Here is an 11,537-nt window from a genome sequence, read left to right on the forward strand (position 1 = left end):
CACTCTCTGTAGTAGTGGAGATTATGAAAACACTCTCTGTAGTATTGGAGATTATGAGAACACTCTCTGTAGTAGTGGAGATTATGAGAACACTCTCTGTAGTAGTGGAGATTATGAGAACACTCTCTGTAGTAGTGGAGATTGTGAGAACACTCTCTGTAGTAGTGGAGATTATGAGAACACTCTCTGTAGTATTGGAGATTATGAGAACACTCTCTGTAGTAGTGGAGATTGTGAGAACACTCTCTGTAGTAGTGGAGATTATGAGAACACTCTCTGTAGTAGTGGAGATTGTGAGAACACTCTCTGTAGTAGTGGAGATTGTGAGAACACTCTCTGTAGTAGTGGAGATTGTGAGAACACTCTCTGTAGTAGTGGAGATTGTGAGAACACTCTCTGTAGTATTGGAGATTATGAGAACACTCTCTGTAGTAGTGGAGATTGTGAGAACACTCTCTGTAGTAGTGGAGATTATGAGAACACTCTCTGTAGTAGTGGAGATTGTGAGAACACTCTCTGTAGTAGTGGAGATTATGAGAACACTCTCTGTAGTAGTGGAGATTATGAGAACACTCTCTGTAGTAGTGGAGATTATGAGAACACTCTCTGTAGTAGTGGAGATTATGAGAACACTCTCTGTAGTAGTGGAGATTGTGAGAATACTCTCTGTAGTAGTGGAGATTGTGAGAATACTTTCTGTAGTAGTGGAGATTATGAGAACACTCTCTGTAGTATTGGAGATTATGAGAACACTCTCTGTAGTATTGGAGATTGTGAGAATACTCTCTGTAGTATTGGAGATTATGAGAACACTCTCTGTAGTAGTGGAGATTGTGAGAATACTCTCTGTAGTATTGGAGATTATGAGAACACTCTCTGTAGTATTGGAGATTATGAGAACACTCTCTGTAGTAGTGGAGATTGTGAGAATACTCTCTGTAGTATTGGAGATTATGAGAACACTCTCTATAGTAGTGGAGATTGTGAGAACACTCTCTGTAGTAGTGGAGATTATGAGAACACTCTCTGTAGTAGTGGAGATTGTGAGAACACTCTCTGTAAGAGTAGAGATTGTGAGAACACTCTCTGTAGTAGTGGAGATTATGAGAACACTCTCTGTAGTAGTAGAGATTGTGAGAACACTCTCTGTAGTAGTGGAGATTATGAGAACACTCTCTGTAGTAGTGGAGATTATGAAAACACTCTCTGTAGTAGTGGAGATTATGAGAACACTCTCTGTAGTAGTGGAGATTATGAGAACACTCTCTGTAGTAGTGGAGATTGTGAGAGCACTCTCTGTAGTATTGGAGATTATGAGAACACTCTCTGTAGTAGTAGAGATTGTGAGAACACTCTCTGTAGTAGTGGAGATTGTGATAACACTCTCTGTAGTAGTAGAGATTATGAGAACACTCTCTGTAGTAGTAGAGATTGTGAGAATACTCTCTGTAGTAGTGGAGATTATGAGAACACTCTCTGTAGTAGTGGAGATTGTGAGAACACTCTCTGTAGTAGTGGAGATTGTGAGAACACTCTCTGTAGTAGTTGAGATTGTGAGAACACTCTCTGTAGTAGTGGAGATTATGAGAACACTCTCTGTAGTAGTGGAGATTATGAGAACACTCTCTGTAGTAGTGGAGATTATGAGAACACTCTCTGTAGTAGTAGAGATTGTGAGAACACTCTCTGTAGTAGTGGAGATTGTGAGAACACTCTCTGTAAGAGTAGAGATTGTGAGAACACTCTCTGTAGTAGTGGAGATTGTGAGAACACTCTCTGTAAGAGTAGAGATTATGAGAACACTCTCTGTAGTAGTGGAGATTATGAGAACACTCTCTGTAGTAGTAGAGATTGTGAGAACACTCTCTGTAGTAGTAGAGATTGTGAGAACACTCTCTGTAGTAGTGGAGATTGTGAGAACACTCTCTGTAGTAGTGGAGATTATGAGAACACTCTCTGTAGTAGTGGAGATTATGAGAACACTTTCTGTAGTAGTGGAGATTATGAGAACACTCTCGGTAGTATTGGGGATTATGAGAACACTCTCTGTAGTAGTGGAGATTATGAGAACACTCTCTGTAGTAGTAGAGATTGTGAGAACACTCTCTGTAGTAGTGGAGATTATGAGAACACTCTCTGTAGTATTGGAGATTATGAGAACACTCTCTGTAGTATTGGAGATTATGAAAACACTCTCTGTAGTATTGGAGATTATGAGAACACTTTCTGTAGTAGTGGAGATTATGAGAACACTCTCTGTAGTATTGGAGATTATGAGAACACTCTCAGTAGTAGTGGAGATTATGAGAACACTCTCTGTAGTAGTGGAGATTATGAGAACACTCTCAGTAGTAGTGGAGATTATGAGAACACTCTCTGTAGTAGTGGAGATTATGAGAACACTCTCTGTAGTATTGGAGATTATGAGAACACTCTCTGTAGTAGTGGAGATTATGAGAACACTCTCTGTAGTAGTGGAGATTATGAGAACACTCTCTGTAGTAGTGGAGATTATGAGAACACTCTCTGTAGTAGTGGAGATTATGAGAACACTCTCTGTAGTAGTGGAGATTATGAGAACACTCTCTGTAGTAGTGGAGATTATGAGAACACTCTCTGTAGTAGTGGAGATTATTAGAACACTCTCTGTAGTATTGGAGATTATGAGAACACTCTCTGTAGTAGTTGAGATTATGAGAACACTCTCTGTAGTATTGGAGATTATGAGAACACTCTCTGTAGTATTGGAGATTGTGAGAACACTCTCTGTAGTATTGGAGATTGTGAGAACACTCTCTGTAGTATTGGAGATTGTGAGAACACCTTCTGTAGTATTGGAGATTGTGAGAACACTCTCTGTAGTATTGGAGATTGTGAGAACACTCTCTGTAGTTGTGGAGATTATGAAAACACTCTCGGTAGTAGGGGGGAGTGTCATTATCAACTACACAATGTCAAGGACACTATTTGAACTTTACTGTTGAAAACTAAATATTTAAAAAAAAACTTTAACTTTAAATTCATCTAAATGCAACGCAGTTGATCTTGGTATCAACGTTTCTTTATTAACGCGAGTTACTTGCTCTTACACAGATAATCTTGGAATGTACAACCCGAGCTGAAAAAGGAAAATGTAAATAAAGGGTAGATAACTCATTGATTGGGATTCACTTCATAAATAAAATCCCTTATTATATAGTGAATAGAAAAAAGTTTGACCTTTTTTTGAAAGCAAGCAATTTACCTCGGATATTTGATACTATTAAAAATAGTTCTAACTTTTTATTTCTATCTAATGGAAATGTTCACATTGGACTTTTTTTTTTTGGCTGCAGTTTTCTGATAATAGTGATAGAATAGAAATGGTTTAAAATACATGACATTTTTATTCCATACAGTTCATACCAAACACAGTGCTCCACACTTTCATTTTTTTAATTATTTTTTTTACACAGTTTTCTTATAATTGCACTAAATTTTTTGTTTAATTATATTTTTAATAATTGTTTTAAGAGTGTTTAGTTTTAGCGTTGACGGTTTAAGAGTTTTGATTAGAGATAATAGAAAAAAATGTGTATAATGTCTCGTGATTAAGTGATCATAATGGCCGCCTGGTTGAGTGGTCTGTAGCGTTGGTTGAATGCACCCGTCTCTTTCTTTGCGGTGGTTCAAACCCTGATGTTCATCTACATTAATACACTCCTTAGCGTCGTCTTCCTTGATCTTTCTCCCTCCTATCCTCATTCTCTCTATCCCCCACTCTCTCCCCCTCTCTCTCTCCCTCTCTCTCTCTCTCTCTCTCTCCACTCCATCCATCCATCAGCCCACACGCACCACATGGTAACCAGAGAGGAAATACATCAATACAAAGAGGGGTGAAGGGAGACAACTCCTTGCGTTACTCAGTAATATATTCACACTGCACACAACTCAAAAAAAAAAAGATCACTAATAGAGCAAACTAAATCAGTTCCATTCATTCCAATGACATGTGTGTCTTATGTAGCACCTGACTTGCTCTCTCATGTCTCTGAGAATTCTTTCAGGACCTTATAAAGAAAAGCCCATGTTTCTATCAGATACCATTATGATGTCTCATTAGTTCTCTTAGGATACCATCGTGTCTTCATCAGTTCCATAAAGGTACCATCCTATCTCAATCAGTTCTATACAGATATCACCATTTCTTCGTTATTATAAAGATACTATTGTGTGTTCATCAGATTTATAAAGATAACATTATATTACATCAGTTCTATAAAATTATATTACATCAGTTCTATAAAATTATATTACATCAGTTCTATAAAATTATATTACATCAGTTCTATAAAATTATATTACATCAGTTCTATAAAATTATATTACATCAGTTCTATAAAATTATATTACATCAGTTCTATAAAATTATATTACATCAGTTCTATAAAATTATATTACATCAGTTCTATAAAATTATATTACATCAGTTCTATAAAATTATATTACATCAGTTCTATAAAATTATATTACATCAGTTCTATAAAATTATATTACTTCAGGTCTATAAAGAAACTTCTCTTTTAGTTTGGTAAAGGTAATATCATGTATTCATTGGATTAATAAAGATACCATCATGGGTGAATCAGTTCCTGTATAAAGATACAATGAGAATTCCTCCAGTTAAAAATGCCACCATGTCTCTAACAGTTGAATAACGAGACACACCATCACGCGCCACTCAAAAGACACACTAAAGACACACTAGCAGCTTTGACCACGCCAAGTCTAACCAATACTGACCTGACCATTGAACCTCTCACTAAATATGGAAGTCAAGCGGCTAGAGTTTCTATGGCATACTGGTTTCTCCAATCTATCGAACTGTCCGTCGCACACATAGAAATTCAGATCGATAATCAATCGATTCGGCTAGCAAAGGGTTTATTGACTATCTCGTTAACTGGCTGAAGCGTCGGCCTACAGTGTCCTGCCATGTCGTCCAATAGAATTCGTCAGCTGTGTAGAGACACAAGCACAAGTAGAGACAAACATTTCATTCTGTATCACTTGGTGTTGAGCAATAGCTGCAGAGATCAAGAGTTCAATGTTCAAGTTAGACAAACAATTTAGACGACATGATCAGATATTGATCTTAAGAAAGTTTGAACAGAGATCTTTAACAGCAGCATCCATTTGTTAGCGAAATGTTTCTTCTCCAATGAATTGAAACTTTGACCATAGAGAAATAATTTACAGTCTTCTGACAACATATTCATTCAATTCTGACATCATGCTGGTTGTAATATCTCCTTAATATTTAATGTAACATAGTTTGATTTTAATGCTTTTAGTGCTGAAACATATGATGCATAAGCCTGGCATGTAACATAGAATAGAAGCACTGGGGAACAGAGAATTTTAAATGAAGTTTGTATTACATCAGATAATCAAAAATATTTTACTTACAATACCAAAATATGAGGAAAATACAAAGTTATTGTAAGTATGGATTGTAGAAGAGAAAAAAGAAGCAAAGTTCCCCTTTTCAGACCTTGCTGTCTCTAGGGCAGATGATGTCAAGGTCATCTGTTTCTGTAGTCCACGGGTAACGAGGGAGTCATGTGGCCAGCACAACGACCAACCGCAAAATCCCATGAATCGAACACGGGACACCCAGCTCGGAGGTGAAGCGCTTTACCACTCAGCCATATTTCTCTCAAATATTGGTTTTAATGGTTAAAAAATATATTTGTTGGTAGATGTAGAACATAGACTTTCTCTTCTTGTGATCGCCACTTGAAGCTGGTCTAAAACAACTTGGTTTGTGCAACCTGATGTCTATGCAGGGAGGTCACAATGTCATCAAATGACTATAGACGTCAACAGACATGCTCAGCAGTGTCAGTGCACAGCATTCGTCAGCACACATTTACTTGCACCGACAAACTGTCACTTTTGTTCAAAACAGTTTCCAAACCTGCTGAAGGTCTACAGTGGGAGAACGAACACAAAAAAAGAGTTAGAGGGGGGGGGGGGGGTTTGATTCTAGTGAGCTGGAGATGTGAGTAGGATGGGGGGGATGACAAATCATTCCCTCCCCACCCTTTCCATGCGCCCCAGCCATCTCTCTCTTTTCGTGGACAGCTGTTCAATGTATTCTTATAGAACTTTTTTTTTTACTTTTTATCTGGGGTGCTTTTCAGTTTGGAAACTGTATTGATATGTGTTCAATATGTGTTCAATAGTGTTCAATTGAATCCTAGAATGGTGTGTTTAAGCATAGACAATGTGGAATGCGTTTACTTTAGCTGTGCTTTCAAGAATCTTAATTCATCCTTTTGAGTTTGTTATTTTTTGAAGAGACGTGTCTAAATAAGTGAATGATACCTTGTTTGTATTGTGTTAGCTCTCAGTGATGAACTTCTTTATTATATTAATTCTATGTAATGCATTTATGTGTGTGTGTGTGTGTGTTGTATCTCTGTGGCAATGCTCCTCAGCCTCAGTGTGTGTGTGTGTGTGTGTTGTATCTCTGTGGCAATGCTACTCAGCCTCAGTGTGTGTGTGTGTGTGTGTGTTGTATCTCTGTAGCAATGCTCCTCAGCCTCAGTGTGTGTGTGTGTGTGTTGTATCTCTGTGGCAATGCTCCTCAGCCTCAGTGTGTGTGTGTGTGTTGTATCTCTGTGGCAATGCTACTCAGCCTCAGTGTGTGTGTGTTGTATCTCTGTGGCAATGCTACTCAGCCTCAGTGTGTGTGTGTTGTATCTCTGTGGCAATGCTCCTCAGCCTCAGTGTGTGTGTGTGTTGTATCTCTGTGGCAATGCTACTCAGCCTCAGTGTGTGTGTGTGTGTGTGTTGTATCTCTGTGGCAATGCTACTCAGTCTCAGTGTGTGTGTGTGTGTTGTATCTCTGTGGCAATGCTACTCAGCCTCAGTGTGTGTGTGTGTTGTATCTCTGTGGCAATGCTACTCAGCCTCAGTGTGTGTGTGTGTGTGTGTGTGTTGTATCTCTGTGGCAATGCTACTCAGCCTCAGTGTGTGTGTGTTGTATCTCTGTGGCAATGCTCCTCAGCCTCAGTGTGTGTGTGTTGTATCTCTGTGGCAATGCTACTCAGCCTCAGTGTGTGTGTCTGTGTGTTGTATCTCTGTGGCAATGCTCCTCAGCCTCAGTGTGTGTGTGTTGTATCTCTGTGGCAATGCTACTCAGCCTCAGTGTGTGTGTGTGTTGTATCTCTGTGGCAATGCTCCTCAGCCTCAGTGTGTGTGTGTGTTGTATCTCTGTGGCAATGCTACTCAGCCTCAGTGTGTGTGTGTTGTATCTCTGTGGCAATGCTCCTCAGCCTCAGTGTGTGTGTGTGTGTGTTGTATCTCTGTGGCAATGCTACTCAGCCTCAGTGTGTGTGTGTGTGTGTTGTATCTCTGTGGCAATGCTACTCAGCCTCAGTGTGTGTGTGTGTGTGTGTTGTATCTCTGTGGCAATGCTACTCAGCCTCAGTGTGTGTGTGTGTTGTATCTCTGTGGCAATGCTACTCAGCCTCAGTGTGTGTGTGTGTGTGTTGTATTTCTGTGGCAATGCTCCTCAGCCTCAGTGTGTGTGTGTTGTATCTCTGTGGCAATGCTACTCAGCCTCAGTGTGTGTGTGTTGTATCTCTGTGGCAATGCTACTCAGCCTCAGTGTGTGTGTCTGTGTGTTGTATCTCTGTGGCAATGCTACTCAGCCTCAGTGTGTGTGTGTGTGTGTGTGTTGTATCTCTGTGGCAATGCTCCTCAGCCTCAGTGTGTGTGTGTTGTATCTCTGTGGCAATGCTACTCAGCCTCAGTGTGTGTGTGTGTGTTGTATCTCTGTGGCAATGCTACTCAGCCTCAGTGTGTGTGTGTGTGTGTGTTGTATCTCTGTGGCAATGCTACTCAGCCTCAGTGTGTGTGTGTTGTATCTCTGTGGCAATGCTACTCAGCCTCAGTGTGTGTGTGTGTGTGTGTTGTATCTCTGTGGCAATGCTACTCAGCCTCAGTGTGTGTGTGTTGTATCTCTGTGGCAATGCTACTCAGCCTCAGTGTGTGTGTGTTGTATCTCTGTGGCAATGCTACTCAGCCTCAGTGTGTGTGTGTTGTATCTCTGTGGCAATGCTACTCAGCCTCAGTGTGTGTGTCTGTGTGTTGTATCTCTGTGGCAATGCTCCTCAGCCTCAGTGTGTGTGTGTTGTATCTCTGTGGCAATGCTACTCAGCCTCAGTGTGTGTGTGTTGTATCTCTGTGGCAATGCTCCTCAGCCTCAGTGTGTGTGTGTTGTATCTCTGTGGCAATGCTACTCAGCCTCAGTGTGTGTGTGTTGTATCTCTGTGGCAATGCTACTCAGCCTCAGTGTGTGTGTGTGTGTGTGTTGTATCTCTGTGGCAATGCTACTCAGCCTCAGTGTGTGTGTGTGTGTTGTATCTCTGTGGCAATGCTCCTCAGCCTCAGTGTGTGTGTGTTGTATCTCTGTGGCAATGCTACTCAGCCTCAGTGTGTGTGTGTTGTATCTCTGTGGCAATGCTACTCAGCCTCAGTGTGTGTGTGTTGTATCTCTGTGGCAATGCTACTCAGCCTCAGTGTGTGTGTGTGTGTGTGTTGTATCTCTGTGGCAATGCTATTCAGCCTCAGTGTGTGTGTGTGTGTTGTATCTCTGTGGCAATGCTACTCAGCCTCAGTGTGTGTGTGTTGTATCTCTGTGGCAATGCTACTCAGCCTCAGTGTGTGTGTGTTGTATCTCTGTGGCAATGCTCCTCAGCCTCAGTGTGTGTGTGTTGTATCTCTGTGGCAATGCTACTCAGCCTCAGTGTGTGTGTGTTGTATCTCTGTGGCAATGCTTCTCAACGTGGCGCTCGGCTGGAAGCGGTGGTTAAAGGCGACGATTAGACCAATTGGGAAGTACAAAAGAGTCTCCGTTGGGATGCATAGAGTTCATTGCACTGGTGGGGATGGAAAAAAAAAAACCAACATCGCCCCTGGAAGAACCGTTTTAATGTCGGACACCTGCATGTGGTATAGAGAAGGTATATGGGGAAGTCCCCCCCCCCCCCGGTGTGTCCAGTCTTTGGGTTCACTTCTGACTGAAGCATCATGGGATACGAGCCATCGGTAATAGAGATGTAAAAATTAACATTTTGCTAAGATCTTTGATGCTGGCGTGGGGAGTTGCAACCTCGCCCCCACCCCTAGGTCCGCCTGTTTCAAATACAGAGATTTGTTCAGACTTAATCTTATGGCTATTAGAAAGAAGTGTTGTATCTATGTTATGCTTATGTTGTATTTATTTGTATTTATGAACTGCTTTTTTTTTATTGGTGTTACATTTATATAGTACTAATGTTGTTGTTGTATTTATGTTGTTCCCGTACTGTAAGTAGTTATTGAAAATATTTGTACTTTAAATCTATAGGCTGCTCGTTCAAGACAACTCGTACAGTAGCATTGTATAATATCAATATTTGTAATATATCAAGAAGTAGTTTATAGTGTTTGCTGGAAACTGTATGTATCTTTCTACTATTTGCCTATGTAAGGCAGTTATAGAACCACGCATTATTCAGCCTGAAACTTGGCAGGAATATTCTTTCAGCTCTTACTGAGGTCACATCAACATTTAAGACCCTTCTCCACCCCACCCCCTTAGGTCCTTATGTTTCGTTTAATTATAAAATCAGAAATTTTCTTAGTCAATCAAACTATGTCTCTAGTTCAAGAGAATCATTGAAGTAATAGATTGTTTTCTTGAAGCTTATGTTATTGTCTTAGCAGTGCCGGATTTTAGTCAGTGGAGGCCCCAAGCATGAATTTTGCCCTCTCTTCAAGCTTCAATGTAAATGAACCTAATAATATTCGTCACTCTAATCGCATGTCCTGTTTGTGAAGAAATGGAATACTTATACATTGAACATCAGTTCCACTATTTTCTTATATTTAATGTGAATATTTTATCTCAACAATTATATTTTTTAATGTTGCTCTGGTTGGCCGCATAATCCTGCACTATGGTAATCCAGCCCTGTAATTATAGCTAGACTAATCGAATGAAACAGAAATCTTTGCATGGGAGTAATATGACAATAATATCTAGACATTTAGATTAGCATTATTTTAGACTTTGGCTTTCATTGTCCAATTCTACTGAATATATTTTGACAAGTAAAAGCCCCAAACATTCGGGATCAAATCAAAAGCTCCCACAGGCCAATCTGCTCTATACCGTTATCGAGGGCATTTTTCCTGATCTACTGTCTGCGCACACACTTTGTCCGGTCTTGTAAGGCGTGTGGTGATCTTAGTGAGCACTTGGCGCCCCAGTTGGCTGCCCCGTGTTCTGCCCAGGCTCTAATGTAGCAGCCGACTCCCAAGCAGCGATGTTTCGGATCAATATCAATCTAAGCATGAATTGGAGGAAGGTCGATCAAATGCCCACTAATATGTTCCTATACAGAGATGGAAAATCGAAGTCTGTGCTGAGGAGCTAGCGCGCTGTCCACAGCCACGATTTTTTTTTTTTTGTTATTTCTATTTTGTTTTTATTTTATTTATCCGAGTTGAAGAGACTTGTGTGTAGTGATCCAAGTGTAACCGCAGGAGGTAGCGGGGACTGTGGAATGGGTTTCAGTTAGAGGACTAGAAGTCATTGCTGGGAACGTTTCACTTGTGATTGTGTGTACTGCCTGATTTAGTTCATCTACATATTTATTCACATTTCGGTTGTGTATCTCTCTCATAGATGTTCGTCCAGTATGTAGGGAATAGCTCAACGGAGTCATTGTTTTATGTTTGGGTTTTTGGCTCTGAGCATTAGTTTTCAGTGGTTGTGTTTGAACTCTGTCAGTACCAATAACATTACAGAAAAAAAAAAAACATGCATTAATTTTTTTATTATTTTTCGTCAGTTATGAATGAGTACATGGTAGATCTATATTTATCAACAAGCATATCTTGACCGCTTAATGTCATCAAAGATACATATAGTAATTAGTCAAACTAAATGACTCCAAAGAGTACATGTAGGGTGTACGTAAACTATATTCTGGTCTGTGTGTGTTCTAATGTCTAGGCTATAGGAGGTTATTTATTTAGAATTGATCTGTCATTCTTTTTGGTGTAAACTTCTAACTAGTGACGTCACTATTCCGTTGATAACAAATCAAGTTCTCTTTTTAATGTATTCCTCGGCCGTGTTTCTTGAAAGATGAAGTGATCTATTAGCTTATCTTAGTTTCTGAAGCCAACACTGACAGGCTGCCTAGGAATAATGTGTGCGTTTTTTTATGTGCGTTTTTTTTTGTATGTGCGTATATGTGTTGAGTTTATTTAGAACTGGATTCTAGCTGCGATTTATGGTTGGTACTCTGATTGGTAGATTGATCTTACAATTGATTTGTAGAGTGAAAACAGTTACTCTTACAGTACACACGCAGACGACACTATTTTTTAGAATATCTTTATTGTGTCTCTTTCTCTCTGTCTCTTTCTTTCTCTCTTTCTCTTTCTTTCTCTCTTTCTCTTTCTTTCTCTTTCTTTCTCTCTTTCTCTTTCTT

At 39.9% G+C, this 11,537-nt stretch overlaps 1 protein-coding gene across 11 annotated transcripts in view; it reads left to right on the plus strand.

Annotated features, from left to right (window-relative positions):
* Nucleotides 1-11,537, plus strand: part of LOC106059246 (cAMP-specific 3',5'-cyclic phosphodiesterase 4C-like) — a 295,596-nt gene that overhangs the window by 175,082 nt on the left and 108,977 nt on the right. Inside the window, exon 1 of one of the 11 annotated variants that reach the window (XM_056029192.1) lies at nucleotides 10,407-10,656. The exons of the other annotated variants lie outside the window; for them this stretch is intronic. The gene's annotated coding sequence lies outside the window, so the exon portion shown is untranslated. Of the gene's footprint in view, nucleotides 1-10,406; nucleotides 10,657-11,537 lie in introns of those variants that run through there. 11 annotated transcript variants of the gene reach the window in all.

This window comes from Biomphalaria glabrata, chromosome 5 (assembly GCF_947242115.1).
Source record: "Biomphalaria glabrata chromosome 5, xgBioGlab47.1, whole genome shotgun sequence".
NCBI classification, from domain to species: domain Eukaryota; kingdom Metazoa; phylum Mollusca; class Gastropoda; family Planorbidae; genus Biomphalaria; species Biomphalaria glabrata.